This window comes from Somniosus microcephalus, chromosome 2 (assembly GCF_052327205.1).
Source record: "Somniosus microcephalus isolate GS21.2 chromosome 2, FLI_Smic_1.0, whole genome shotgun sequence".
Classification (NCBI taxonomy): Eukaryota; Metazoa; Chordata; class Chondrichthyes; order Squaliformes; family Somniosidae; genus Somniosus; species Somniosus microcephalus.
Window position 1 is genome coordinate 325,370,419 of NC_140988.1, and position 16,073 is coordinate 325,386,491.

At 48.3% G+C, this 16,073-nt stretch overlaps 1 protein-coding gene across 10 annotated transcripts in view; it reads left to right on the plus strand.

Annotated features, from left to right (window-relative positions):
* Positions 1–16,073, plus strand: part of tcf4 (transcription factor 4) — a 679,628-nt gene that overhangs the window by 221,120 nt on the left and 442,435 nt on the right. The gene's annotated exons all lie outside the window — the stretch shown is intronic.

The window sequence follows — 16,073 nt, forward strand, 5'->3', positions numbered from 1 at the left end:
GGTTTCTCTGGGGTTATTAGGTTTCGCAGTAAGCCATATGATTTTGCACCCATGGAATTCAACAAAACCAGTGCTTTCCTGGCATCTGGCACTTCATTCGCCTTGCAGTACACCTCAATGCGTTCCACATATGTCGCCCAATCTTTGACTTCATTGTCGAACGCTGTGACACTGCCACTCTTCGGCATCCCTGGGTGTGGTTAGACTGGCTAAAATGGCGTCTCACGCGCTCTCCCTTCTTCTCCGCTGGCTCAAAATGGCGTCTCCCGCGCTTCCCTTTCTTCCCGCGCTCGCCCTTCTTCTCCGCTGCAGCTTCAAAAATGGCGTCTCCCGCGCTCTCCCTTCTTCTCCGCGGCTCAAATGGCGTCTCCCGCGCTTCCTTTCTTCCCCCGCAGACGCCGCTCAGCCCTTGAGCCCTGGCTGCGCTCTGCGCGTTTTCCTGTGCGCCTCTCTCGTTGCCGCCACTCGGTCCTGAACCCCGGCTGTGCTTTACCCTCTCTTTTTGTTTTCCGTCGACGCCGCTCGGTCTTCAACCCCCGGCTGCGCCCTGTGCGCTTTACCCTCTCTCTTACCCCGTCGACGCTGCTCAGCCTTTTCTGTGCCATCGGTCGGCTCCAGACGCCGCTGTCCGGGAAGGGTCTGCGCTGTACCTGTTGCCAGCCTGTTGCTGGATCGTCGTGGCTGGAGAACCAAGCCCAGCTCTCAACAGCCTTCCCTGCGATGCTCACTCTCTGCCGGATGACTGGACGGTTGCTCGTGGTCGACGCCCGTGCTTCTGGCCTCGACTTTCTTCCACTGTCCTCCAGGAGCGAATCCTTGGGAGGAAATGCAGAGTTGCAGGTAGGTTCGAATCGACCTCGTCGCCACTATTAAATCCGTGAATCTTAAGGTATGGTGTTCTTCAATAAATAGACGGAGACTGCAGATCAACAATCAACAGGTGTTTACTGGATGAGGGTAGTCTAAAAACTAACAGTACAGATGCCTGCTCAGGGCTTATATACAGGTGTGGTCACTGCCGGTACTACAGTATACAGGAGCTGCAAAAGTAGTTCTCTCTTAAATATAGTTCAATTTTGTTAAATATGTGACAACCCAATAGCTATAATAATGAAAGAACTTGCATTTTTATAGCGCCATTCAGAATCTCAAGACGTCCCAAAGCGCTTTACAGCCAATTAAGTACTCTTGAACTGTAGTCACTGTTGTAATGTAGGAAATGCAGCAGCCAATTTGCACACAGCAAGTTCCTACAAACAGCAGTGAGATAAATGACCTGATGATTTGCTTTTAGTGATGTTGCTTGAGGTATAAATATTGACCAGGACACCAGGAGTACTCCCCTGCTTTTTTTCAAATAGTGTCATGGGATCTTCTCCATCCACCTGAGCGGGCAGGTTTACAGGGGCCTCTGTTTAACATCTTATCTGAAATATGGCACCTCTGATAGTGCAGCATTCCTTCAGTACTGCACAGGAGTGTCAGCCTAGATTTGTGCCCAGATCTCTGAAATGGGGCTTGAACCTAACAACCTTCTGACTCAGAGGCGGGAGTGGTACCACTGAGCTATGGCTGACTCAATGTTTGAGTAACTAGGACAGCAGACTTGCTAGCTGATGTGGCTGATTTTTATTTTTCAGTTTTAAATGGGATGCTGCAGGGGGTTTCCAATTGATAATCCTTTTTTAAAAAATCAGAATGTGTCAGTTCCTGGTCAGAAAGTGTAAGTACTGCTCCCAGCTGGGGTAGCAGCAGGAATCCTATAATTTGCCTCAGTGCCCCAAGGGGGGGGGGGAGGGAGGGGGGGGAACAATCAGCCAGAGTTCCCTCTCCTGTGTTAGGGCACAGTTTTGTATGATGAGGACATGATTGACTGTGTTTCCATCACCAACCATAGCCAAGTAGCCTGCCACATTCTCGCACATAAAAAATGGTCACTTGGATGAGATACCAGTGCCCATGGAACTATATTCCTGTATGAGATAGTATGTTCAGGTGACAAGGGGAAGAAACACAAACAGAACAAAAACTATAGGCAGCTTTAATAAATGCTGCTGGTGTTTAAAAACAAATGAGAAATAAATTGATAATTGGAAACCACAACTCGTACCTCTTTATCTGTATCCCTCTTCATCATGCTCTTGCTGCCAGGCTGCTTGCTGTTGCTCCTGATGCTCTTTTCACACCAAGAGATTTGATAACCTCAGTACCATGCACATTTTGAGAAGATGGCAAATACTTTAGTGACAGCTAGACTGTGCTGCAGCTGATTCCAAAGACAGACCTTGGTCTATTGAGATGCAAACAAGTGCATGTCATGTAGTCAAATTACTTGAAGGCCGACGTAGCTAGTTTGGATTGAAACAGTGGCCAACATCATCTTTAGATTTCAAAATGTATAACATTTAACTTTTTTTAAATAACTACTTGCCTTTCCTTTTTATGTTAAAAATATAAATCTTGAATTTAAAAAACACTGCTTCCATTTTCTTTCTGGTCCAATTTGTTCAATGAATCCTTATGTGTATGTGTTGAAGAGGTTTTTCTTGATGCCTTTTTTACATGATAAATTGGATTTCTGCCTTATTCCTATCTTCATTGCTGTGTGGAAATTGTTCCAAAACATTTTGACTCAATGCCCTGAATCTTCCTGAATTTCTGATCAGGTTCCAATAAAACTGGCTCATTTGGATCATCATTTAAGTCTCTCACTGTGCAACACTGTACATCCCTGAGTATTGAAGGGGTAAATAAATGTCTGACGTGTACCTTTTGTTGCCCTTTTTTTTGTACATGGTGTGATTTATCAGTTCTGGAAAAGGTTATGGTTCTTTTGTAAAAGTTCTCTACCGATTGTGGTTGTTAGTTTTGAACTGGTTGCCAAATTATGCGTTCTGTTGTAGAAGACCTGTTTGGAATGAAAATAGGGCTAAGAGATCAAAACAGCAACCAATCCTGGCATTCATTGCCCATCCATAGTCTCCCTGGTGCTGTTGGGCCAGGTAAGAGTCAGCCACATTCGGTGTGGGACTGGAGTCATACATAGGCCCAACAAGGTAAGGAAGTCAGGTTTCCTTCCCTGAAAGACACTCGTGGAGCAGTTTGATTTTTAAGACAATCTGACAGCTTCATGCTCATTTACTGAAACCAGATTTTGGTTTCCAGATTTTTAAAACTAAATTCAAATTCTCAAACCGCCAGGGTGAGATTTGAACTCATGATCTGGATTATTAGTCCAGTAACACAACCACTACACGACCGACCCTCGAATGGGACACTGGGATTTTCTGGGGTAATTTTCTGGCTTTGTGCTCCTGGCAGGGAGCCTAGCTTGCCTGTAGTGCAGATTGGAAATTTGTTCATGTACTGTGTATAACTTTCCAACTATTCATTTAAATGTATTGTGTACTCTCAAACTTCTGATATGTGCATAAAATCAGAAAGTTACCACTTTAGTGTCATATGACACAACAGCCAACTGCAGAGTAGGGTACAGTGGTGTAGGGGTTGTGTTATTGGACTACTAAACCAGTGAATGAGAGCTCAAATCCTGCCATTGCAGTTTGAGAATTTGAAATCAGTTTGTTTTTAAAAGTGATCATGAAACTGTTGGATTGTCGTAAAAACCCAATGAGTTCACTAATGTCCTTTAGAGAAAGATTCCAGTCGTCTTTACCCGGTCTGGCCGATATATGACCCCAGTCCAGCACCAGCATGGTTGACTCTCTAACTACCCTCTGCCCTAGCAAGCCACTCAGTGAAACCCATATCTTGACAATGAATAAAAAAAAGTAAAACTCTGTAGTACAACAAAAGCATTAAATATAAAAGCACCCTTTATTACACATGTTCAGTTGGTGACATTCTAAGGCAGAAGGTTTTGTAAGTGTGCCCCACTCTAGGACTTGATTACATAATTCAGTCTAATATTCCAGTTCGAAGGAGTGCTACATTGTCAGAGGTACTGTCCTTCAAATGAAACATTAAATGAAGGCCCTGTCTGTCCATTCTGATAACTCAGGTGGATGTTAGCGATACCGCATACTTGGAAAAAAAGTCGGGTGTTCTTGGAGTTACCTAGTCAATATTCCTCTCCCAACCAAAACAACAACATCTTGCATTTATATAGTGGCTTTAACATAGGAACACGTCCAAAGGATCTTCACAGAAGCATAATCAGATAAAAATTCACAATGATCCAAAGAAGGAGATATCGGAGAGGTGACTAAAAACTTGGTTAAAGGTGTAGGTTTTATGGAGAATTTTAAAGAAGTGGAGAGGCAAAGAGGTTTCTGGAAGGAATTCCAGAGCTTAGGGCCGAGACTGCTGAAGGCACAATCGCTAATGGTGGGGTGAAGGGAGGAGTAATGTAGAGTTCTCGGCGGGTTGTAGGGCTGGAGGAGTACAGAGATAGGGAGAGGCAAGGCTATGTTTTGAGCACAAGTATGAGAATTTTAAAATCAAGGGTTTGGTGGACTGGGAGCTAATGTAGGTCAGTGTACATGGGTGATGTTCAAGTGAGACTTTGGTGCAAGTTAGGATAGGGCAGCAGAGTTTTGGATGTGGAGGATGGGAAGCCAGACGAAAGAGCATTGTAATAGTATGGTCTGGAGGAGAGTTTCAGCAGCATATGGGCAGAAACAGAAGATGTTACAGAGGTGACAGTCTTTGTGATGGAGTGGATATGGGATTGGAAGTTTAGCTTGGGGTCAGATAGAATGCCGAACTTGTCAACAGTCTAGTTCAACCTGAGACAGTGGCTGGGGAGAGCGATGGAATCGGTGGGAAATGGGTTTTTGTGGTGGTGGGGGGTACCAAAGAGAGTGGCTTCGGTCTTCCCAATGTTTGAAGGAAATTGTTGGTCATCCAGGACTGGATGTTGAACAAGTAGGTTGACAACATGGGGCAGTGAAGGGTTTGAGACAGGTGGTAGATTTACTGGATCATTAATCTCATTGCTGTTTGTGGGATCTTGCTTTGTGCAAAATGGCTGCTGCATATGCCCATAAATCAATACTTTTCAAAGTAATTATTTTTATGTGCAGTGGTTTGAGCTGCTCCTGAGAGATTGTTTTTTGATGTCAGGCTTGGCTCTGTGGTAACACTCCTGAGATGAAAGATTGGGGGTTCAAGCCCCATTCCAAAAACTTGAGCACATAATATAGGCTGGCACTTCAGTGCAGTACTAAGAGAGTGCTAAACTATTAGAGGTGCCCTCTTTTGGGTGTGACTTTTGCCCTCTCAGGTGGACATAAAAGTCTCGTTAGCACTATTTGAAAAAGAGCAAGGGAGTTCTGGTGTCAATAGAAATCAAAATTTGGTGGATTCGATAATGGACGAGCCTTCCGTCACATCTTTGACATCTTTACCTTATTCAATCCTGGACAGTTTCCCAGTCCCACTACTTTACTTGGTGCTGCAGTCACCTCCATGGTCTCAGATCCCCAAACTATACAAAGATCATTCTGGAGAGCAAAAACAATTCCAAACTGCTCGTCTCCACTAAAAACTGTCTCCTCTGACTTACTCCAGTTGCACACTCCATCCTCAGACACAAAATGCAAGGAGCTAATGGACTTCTTTTTTTCCAAAGTTGAAGACATCTGTTCTGCTCCCACTGCCCTTCTGACTGCCTCCAACCTCCCTACACAGTCAGTCACAATCTTCGCTTGAGATGAAGACTGGATGTCGTCTTGCCTGAGTCCCAAGCCCCCTTAATCCACAGTTTTCTCTCCATTTCCTCCTCCGCTTTCCCTCACTAAACACTTTGTATTGATGAAGCTAGCTCCCAGTTGGTCCTCATTATCAGCCTGCCCCAATCGTCCAGCATAGTTCCTAAATCTTTCACACTTACAGTGATGGCACTCGGCTCTACCTCTTTCATCAGATCGGTTGCCGCTTTCTTCACATGCCTGCTGGATATTAAGACCTGGATGATCTATAATTTCCTCCAGCTTAATGCCAACAAAACTAAAGCCATCAACCTCAGGCTATACCCAGAGGTGCGGAACTTTGGCATACTTCATCAACCCTTAGCTCTGCTTCCTTTCCTATATTCTAGAACAGTCCCAGTGGATTGGAAGGTAGCAAATGTAACCCCCATTCAAGAAAGGAGGGAGAGAGAAAACAGGGAACTACAGGCCAGTTAGCCTGACATCAGTCATTGGGAAAATGCTGGAATCCATTATTAAGGAAGTGGTAACAGGGCACTTAGAAAATCATAATTTGATTAAGCAGCGTCAGCATGGTTTTATGAAAGGGAAATCGTGTTTAACAAATTTATTAGAGTTATTTGAGAATATAACTAGCAGGGTAGATAAAGGGGAACAAGTGGATGTAGTATATTTGGATTTCCAAAAGGCATTCGAAAAGTTGCTATGCAAGATAAGGGCTCATGGAGTTGGGGGTAATATATTCACATGGATAGAGGATTGGTTAACGGACAGAAAACAGAAAGTAGGGATAAACGGGTCATTTTCCAGTTCGCAGGCTGTAACTAGTGGAGTGCTGCAAGGATCAGTGCTTGGGCCTCAGCTATTTACAATCTATATTAATGACTTGGATGAGGGGACCGAGTGCAATGTATTCAAGTTTGCTGATGATACAAAGCTAGGTGGGAAAGTAAGCTGTGAGGAGGATAAAAAGAGCCTGCAAAGAGATATGGACAGGTTATGTGAGTGGGCAATAAGGCAGCAGATGGGGTATAATGTGGGGAAATGTGAGGTTATTCACTTTGGTAGGAAGAATAGAAAAACAATATTTTTTAAATGGTGAGAAACTATTAAATGTTGGTGTTCAGAGAGATTTAGGTGTCCTCGTACAGGAAACACAAAATGTTAGCATGCAGGTACAGCAAGGAATTAGGAAGGCAGATGGCTTGTTGGCCTTTATTGTAAAGGGATTGGACTACACGGGTAAGGAAGTCTTACTACAATTGTATAGGGCTTTGGTGAGACCACACCTGGAGTACTGTGCACAGTTTTGGTCTCCTTATCTGAGGACGGACATACTTGCCTTGGAGGCAGTGCAATGAAGATTGATCCTTGGGATGAGAGGGCTGTCCTATGATGAGAGATTGAGTAGATTGGGCCTATGCTCTCTGGAGTTTAGAAGAATGAGAGGTGATCTCATTGAAACATATAAGATTCTGAAGGGGATTGACAGGGTAGATGCAGAGAGGTTCTTTCCACTGGCTGGAGTGTCTAGAACTAGGGGGCATAGTCTCAGGATAAGGGGTTGGCCATTTAAAACTGAGATGAGGAGGAATTTCTTCACTCAGAGGGTTGTGAATCTTTGGAATTCTCTGCCCCAGAGGGCTGTAAATGCTGAGTCGTTGAGTATATTCAAGGCTGAGATAGATTTTTGGACTCTAGGGGAATCAAGGGATATGGGGATTGGGTGGGAAAGTGGAGTTGAGGTTGAAGATCAGCCATAATCTTATTGAATGGCGGAGCAGGCTCAAAGGACCATATGATCTACTCCTGCTCCTAATTCTTATGTTCTTATATCCAATCTAACAGCAAGACTGCCTTATTCCACCTTTGAAACATCATTACTCTCTGCACCTACTTCTCCTCCTTTGCTGCCAAAATTTTAATCTACACCTTTACCACCTTGAGATTTTATTTCTCCAAGCTCCCTGTGCTGGCAGCCCTACTTCCACCTATCACAAACTACAGCACATTCAGAGCTCCACTAGCTCCTGTCCCTCAGTGAATTGCATTTCAAGATCTATATCGTTGCCTTCAGATTCTTTGCCCCACATTACCTCATTGATCACCACCCATACCTTGTGCTTGTCAAACACAGCCTTACTCCTAGTTTCCCAGTTTCTTTGTTCCATCATGAATGGATGCTCCCTCAGACCTTTCTTTCTTAAAGGTCTTGTCATTTCCCTCGCTGCTTTCAAAAGCCTCCTAAAACATTTCTCTTCAACCATGCTTTAACCCAACAGTCACTGTTCTTCCGCTTTCTCTCCTGTTTGGTGTCCACCTTTTTTTGTTCATTGAACTATGAAATGCTTTGAGACATACTTCTGTCTGTAAGAAGTGCTATGGAAATGCAAATTGTAGTAATAATCATTGCTGGCCAAACAATCGCTGAAATTATGAATAGCGCACTTGATAAAAGCATGCCTGGTTTGATGTCCCAGAAAAGTTCTTGATGTGTACTGAGTTAGATGATCTCAGCTAGGGTAGTGTTAAGTGCTGCAATTGGCCTTAGGGTAGGGAAGGTAAAAGAAACCAGCCCGAGTTTCTGGCCTAGAAATTCAGTGGCCTGTGTGGTAAACCACTGTTATAGTTATCACTGTATATTGTTCTCACTGTTCTCACTGTCACATCACTACACGAGGTCGCCTCTTGTCGCACTGTTATACCTGGGCTGACCACCTCCGACTCCGCCCATTACCTGCCCAGGTATAAAGGTAGCTGACTGGCTAGTATTCCTCCCTGTTGGATCGGATCACCCACGAGGGTGGGCTCTGTTATTTAGCCAATAAAAACCTTCAGTTACGTTCTTAACTCGTCGCCTTTTATTGGACTAATTGATAGGCATATCAATTTTATTGGCTAAATTTTAAAGATGTCTGATAATGAACAGCAACAGCAAGGAGCTCACCCAGCAGCACAGCAACAGCAGCCTCCAGACAACGGGCCACACCAGCCGGCTTGGCTGCAAGCCTTGAAACCACCATACCTGGATCTAAACCCACAGGCACCAAACTCAGCCAACGACTTCAAACACTGGCTGGACTGCTTCGAATCGTACCTGGAGGAAGCCGTCGTCCCTCAGAGATCCAAACTAAGAGTCCTGAAAGCCCAAGCGAGCCCGAGAGTATATACACTCATCCAGGACATGACTACGTACGACGACGCCATCAACCTACTGAAACAGCAGTACCGGAGCTCGGTAAACTACATGTACACTAGGCATCTCTTAAGATCTCGCCAGCAACAGCCAGGAGAATCGATAGCTGAATTTTCACGAGCGCTGAGACAACTCGGCAGGAACTGTGACTTTAAAGCGGTGACGGCTACTGCGAACATGGAAGACAATGTCCGCGACGCCTTGGTGAGAGGCCTACGTTCCGACTACACACGGCAAAGACTGCTTGAAGCTAAGGACATAGACCTGGACAAGGCCGAAGCCCTCGCCCTCACCCTAGAGGCCACCCAGCAAGACCAGGAAGCGTTTGCCAGGTACTATTCGCGACCCTGGGACTCGGGCCCGACCCCCACCCCACCACCCTTCACAGCGCTGCCCCCGGGACCTACCTCAGCATCTGCATCACGGATCCGACCGGGCCCGCTAGCCCCGGTACCGGCCCCGACATCAGGCAACCCCGATCGGGCCGCTGGCTGCTTCTTTTGCGGCCAGGAGAAGCATCCGAGGTCGCGCTGCCCAGCCAAAAACTCGACCTGCAAAACCTGCCTCAAGAAAGGCCACTTCTCCAAGGCCTGCAGAAGCAAATCCTCAGAAGCCAGCAGTGCCTCATGCGAACCCTGGGGGCGGCCATCTTTGTGCGGGGCAGCCGAAGCCTGCAGAGCCTCATGGGAAAACCAGGGGCGGCCATCTTTGTGCGGGGCAGCCGAAGCCTGCAGAGCCTCATGGGAAAACCAGGGGCGGCCATCTTTGTGCGGGGCAGCCGAAGCCTGCAGAGCCTCATGGGAACAGCAGGGGCGGCCATCTTTGTGCGGGGCAAACGATTTAAACAGAGCCTCATGTGAACTACGGGGGCCGCCATCTTCGCCGCCATCTTGTCATGACAACGACGCGCTCATCTACACCCTAGCTTCCGTGACCCTGGATCAAGCCCGCCCGCACCACCTGGCCAGCTCAATGATGGACATCAAAGTCAACGGCCACGCCACGACCTGCCTGTTCGACAGCGGAAGCACGGAGAGCTTCATCCACCCAGACACGGTGAGCCACTACTCCCTCCCCGTCCTGCCAACGCGCAGCCGCATCTCGATGGCATCGAGGTCGCACGCCACAGACATCAGCGGCTACTGTGTCGTGACATTGTCGGTTAAAGGGACAGAGTATAAAAATTTTAAACTCCTCGTACTCCCCCAGCTGTGCGCTGCCGTCATACTAGGGCTGGACTTCCAATCCCACCTCCAAAGTGTAACCCTAGCATACGGTGGACCCCTCCCCCCACTCACAGTCGACAACCAGCGAAAGATAAACCGCCCACCGCGTAACACCTGCAGCCTATCCACCCTCAAGGTACCGCCACCTTCCCTGTTCGCTAACCTCACCCCCGACTGCAAACCTGTCGCTACTAAGAGCAGGCGGTACAGCGCTGGGGACAGAGCCTTCATTAGCTCTGAGGTGCAGCGACTCCTGAAAGAGGGCATTATTGAGGGGAGCAGCAGCCCCTGGCGTGCCCAGGTGGTGGTAGTCAAGACCGGCGACAAAAATCGCCTGGTTATCGACTACAGCCAGACCATAAACAGATACACCCAGCTGGACGCATACCCCCTCCCCCGCATATCGGACATGGTCAATGAGATTGCACAATACCGCGTATTCTCGACCATCGACCTCAAGTCGGCCTACCACCAACTCCCCATCAGCCCGGAGGACAGCCAGTACACCGCCTTCGAGGCGAATGGCCGCCTCTACCAATTCCTTAGGGTCCCCTTTGGTGTCACCAACGGGGTCTCGGTTTTCCAACGGGAGATGGACCGGATGGTTGACCAGAACGGACTACAGGCCACTTTCCCCTATCTCGATAACGTCACCATCTGCGGCCGCAACCGGCAGGACCATGACGTGAATCTGGAGAAATTCCTCCGTACGGCCCAACGGCTGAACCTCACCTACAATAAGGAGAAATGCGTGTTTAACACAGCGCGCCTTGCCATCCTTGGCTGTGTAGTAGAGAACGGAGTCATCGGCCCCGACCCCGAAAGAATGCGCCCCCTCATGGAGCTACCCCTCCCCCACTGTCCAAAAGCACTTAGGAGAACCCTGGGGCTTTTCGCCTACTATGCCCAATGGGTACCCAATTATGCGGACAAAGCCAGACCCCTCCTGAAAACCACATCCTTCCCCCTCACGGAAGAGGCGTGCGCGGCCTTCTCCCTCATTAAGGGAGACATAGCCAAGGCCACAATGCACGCAGTGGATGAGTCAATCCCCTTCCAAGTGGAGAGCGATGCATCCGACTTCGCCCTAGCCGCTACCCTTAACCAGGAGGGTAGGCCGGTAGCCTTCTTCTCAAGGACCCTACAGGGCCCCGAGACCCGACACTCGTCGGTCGAGAAGGAAGCCCAGGCAATTGTGGAGGCAGTACGGCGCTGGAGGCACTACTTGGCAGGCAAACGATTTACCCTCCTCACCGACCAACGCTCGGTTGCCTTCATGTTTAATAACAAGCTGAGGGGCAAGATCAAGAACGACAAAATCTTGAGGTGGAGAATCGAGCTTTCCACCTATGATTATGAGATCTTGTACCGGCCCGGTAAACTGAACGACCCCCCTGATGCTCTTTCACGCATTACATGCGCCAGCGCGCAAAGTGATAGACTTCAGACCCTCCACAATGACCTCTGCCACCCCGGAGTCACCAGACTCTACCATTTCATTAAGGCCCGCAACCTGCCATACTCCATCGAGGAGGTCAGGACCATGACCAGGAACTGCCAGATCTGTGCTGAGTGCAAACCGCACTTCTATAAGCCGGACAGAGCAAGCCTGATCAAGGCCACCCGCCCCTTCGAGCGTCTGAGCATCGACTTCAAGGGGCCCCTACCGTCATCCGACCGTAATGTGTACTTCCTCAACATCGTTGATGAGTACTCCCGTTTCCCCTTTGCCTTCCCCTGCCCAGACATGACCAGTAACACGGTCATTAAATGCCTGAACAAACTCTTCGCCTTGTTCGGGTTCCCGAACTATATACATAGTGACCGGGGCGCCTCCTTCATGAGCGAGGAACTCCGTCAGTTCCTATTGGAGAGGGGTATTGCAGCAAGCAGGACCACCAGCTACAACCCCCGAGGGAACGGCCAGGTGGAAAGAGAGAACGCGACGGTATGGAAGGCCACCCTCTTAGCCTTAAAGTCTAAGGGCCTCCCAACCTCCCGCTGGCAAGAGGTCCTCCCGATTGCGCTGCACTCCATCCGGTCACTACTTTGCACTGCCATTAACACCACCCCCCATGCTCGAATGTTTGTCTTCCCCAGGAAGTCGACTACGGGAACCACCCTACCAACCTGGCTGACCTCTCCGGGACCCGTCTTGCTGCGAAAGCACGTGAGGGCCCATAAAACGGACCCCCTGGTCGAGAAGGTGAACCTCCTGCACGCCAACCCCCAGTACGCCTATGTGGCTTACCCAGACGGACGGGAGGACACTGTCTCCTTACGAGACCTCGCACCCTCACCCCCCCCTCCCAACCCCCCGAGTCCAGCCGAGGTAGACGGCATGCCGGAACCCCACGAGCCTTTGCCGACTACGCAGACACCAGCTTTAACACCGGATAATGTAACACCGCCGCTGCGACGATCGGAGAGGCTAACGAAGCCTCCGGACAGACTGACATACCAGAGCTGGTAATACACTTCACCCCGCCGGACTCTAATCTAAACAAGGGGTGAATGTGGTAAACCACTGTTATAGTTATCACTGTATATTGTTCTCACTGTTCTCACTGTCACATCACTACACGAGGTCGCCTCTTGTCGCACTGTTATACCTGGGCTGACCACCTCCGACTCCGCCCATTACCTGCCCAGGTATAAAGGTAGCTGACTGGCTAGTATTCCTCCCTGTTGGATCGGATCACCCACGAGGGTGGGCTCTGTTATTTAGCCAATAAAAACCTTCAGTTACGTTCTTAACTCGTCGCCTTTTATTGGACTAATTGATAGGCATATCAGCCTGCGTCACCAGTTTGCGCCCAAAGAGGGCTTTTGCGCCACTGTCCAAACCTACCGCGATATTTAGCGGGGCGCTAATGGTGGCGTTAGCCTGTAGCGCTGCGCCGCCACTGATGACGTCATCGGTGTGCGCAGCGCCCCGCTATCGCCCCGCTGGCCATATTTGGTCGCTGCCGCCTCCTCCGCGCCGGCCGCAAACAGCGACCGGTACACAGGGGCCTACCTGTGCCGGTAGTGGGGCGAGTTAAGGTGGAGGTGCGGCCGGCCGCTTTTTCGGCGGCCGCCTGGCCGCACCTCCGTCCCCGGCCTCCTACACCCCCCCCCCCCCCCCGCGGCATTGCTGGCTGTTTCCAGAGAGCCCGGCACTTCTCCTTGGTGCCGGGCTCATTTGCCGGCACTCGCGAGCGGGGATCGCGCTGTTGCAGGCACCTCCCCCTTAAGAGTGAGAGGAAGGCCTGCAGTACCGCAGGCTGCCGTGCCGCAGCGGGTGGCGCTGCGGCACTTTGCACGCCGATATTCAGTTTCAGCGCCCCAAGCGGGGCGCCGAAACCCTTGTTTAGCAGCCGGCTTCCACTTGGGGCGCTGAAATTGAATATCCCGCTGCCGCAAGTGGCTCCGCGCGCAGCGGTAATTCCGGCGCCCAGGCGAGCTGGGCGCCCCTAACTGAATTTCTAGGCCTCTGTTCCTAAATGACTGTAGCTGGAAAGTGCATATGTGGTGTTGTAAGGACAGGATTGAGCTCAGTTTACATAGCCTGCTGACATTCACCGTGTGGGCTGGCATATAGAATCCTAGAAATTTCAGCTCAGGACAGAGCTATTGGGCTGGATTTTGATACTGGAGGCTTGTAGGAGGCGGGACTACAACTTTTGGGGTTGTAGTCCCGCCTCCATTGAGCTGTGGCCAACCCACGCGATTTTCACTTGATTTACCTTGTTGAGCCTACCCAGCGGGCTCAGCAGGCCAATTAAAGGTCACCCGGCAACAGGTGACGTCACAGATTGACATTTCATCTGTCAAGAGCTTTTGACAGATGAAATATCAGCGTTTGACAGCTCTTTGAAGCTGTCAAACACTGACAATCTGTACACTAAGTTAATTCCTTCCTCTCAGGCTGATTTAGAGATCTCTCCAGAACAGAAAGCTGAATGCTGCAACTTTTGACAGCTCGCGGCCATTCTGCTTTCTGTGCCGGTGAGATGAGGGACTCCCGAGACCTGAAGGAAGGAAGGTTGTAAAGGTAAGTAAAACTTATTTAAACACCTTACACACACCAAACACACTTAACTCTGCACTCATGCACCCACCACTCACCTGAACACTGACATCTTGAACCCTCCAAGCCCTTCAGCCCGACGGTCTGCCTCGCTAACTTGGCGTGGTTTGGAGCCGTCGGGAATCCCACACTTCAGGGATAAAAATAGGGATTAGGCTAAAAACTGCCTGTTAACAGGCAGTTAATTGGCACTAATCCCCTTCCCGCCTCAGGGAGGCGGCTCTCAGCACCGGTCGGGTATCCGCCTCCTTTGAAACTGGCATGGAGGCGGGATGGGTTTGTGACCCCCGATTTCGCGATTTTAACCCCCCACACGCCTCCAATCCCGCCTCAACGGCCCAATGAAAATCGAGCCCATTGTGCCTGTACAAGTTCTAGCTCCATATCAGATCCAACTCCTTATTCTTTACTCGTACCTGTTAATGTTTATCCTCTTCAAAGGTTTAAGTCTTAATTGATTCTGCTTCAATAACTGCATGGTAACGTATTCTGAATTCTAATAACCTTTAGTGTGAAAAAATTCATTTAACATCCCTCTTTATGCATTTATTACTATTTTATGCTCCCTTGTTACTGAGTCATCAGTTAGTGGAAGTAATGTTTTACTATTTACTCTCTTAAAACTTTGGTCAGTTCTAGTAGATCCCCCTTAACTTTTTTCTACTACACTGAATATGATCTTAGTTTTTCAAATCTCTCATCATAATTGTATCCTCTCAACCCTTGTATCATCCTAGTAAATTTGCTTTGCATATTTTCTATGGCTGCAATATCTTTTCTACAATGGCCACTTGGCAGAATACTGGATGGTTCTCAGCATTCATGGAACTGCATGAATTAATAATTAGGAGTGGAGGGGAGAAAATTGCATTGTTGGAGATCATTAAATGGTTTTCTTGAAAACAAGATCTGTGATAATCTTTTTGGGAACATTGTCTGATATTACTGACATAATGTGCAGTGGAAGCCATCATGAATTAAACACTTTAAATAAAAACTGGTAGGGAGTTAAAAGGCTCTAATGTCAGGGTACAAGAGATTCTAAATAGTTTGAGTTTTGCCTTAATTGATTGTAACATCATCTGAATCACCTGGGATTAGATTACAACCTTATTGCTCACTATCAGACTGTTATTGTGACCTGTACTTGTATTTAGGATGGAAGTACTTGTACTTCTTGCAATTTAGTATACTGTATTGGCTGCTCACGATGTGGTCCCCTCTACATTGGGGAGACCAAACGCAGATCGGGTGATCGCTTTGCGAACACCTCCGTTCCGTCCGTAAGGGTGACCCCGAGCTTCTGGTTACCTGTCACTTTAATTCTCCGCTCCACTCCCACTCTGACCTCCCTGTCCTCGGCCTCTTACACTGTTCCAATGAAGCTCAATGTAAGCTCGAGGAACAGCACCTCGTCTTTCAGTTAGGCACTTTACAGCCTTCTGGACTCAACATCGAGTTCAACAATTTCAGACCATAACCTCTGCCCCTATCTTTTTTTCATTTTTTTTCTCTCTCACAATTCTGCTATTGCCATTTACACTTCATCTAGAGTCATCTTTTGTTTCTTTACTTGTCCCATTACCATCTCCTTTTGCCTTGCACCATCATCCCTTTTGTCTCTTATAGAAACATAGAAACATAGAAGATAGGAGCAGGAGTAGGCCATTCGGCTCCTCGAGCCTGCTCCGCCATTCAATGCAATCATGGCTGATCATCCAAATTCAGTACCCGGTCCCTGCTTTCTCCCCATACCCCTTGATCCCTTTAGCCTTAAGAAATATATCCAACTCCTTCTTAAATATATTTAATGAATTGGCCTCTACTGCCTTCTGTGGTAGAGAATTCCACAGGTTCACCACTCTCTGGGTGAAGAAATTCCTCCTAATTTCTGTCCTAAATAGCTT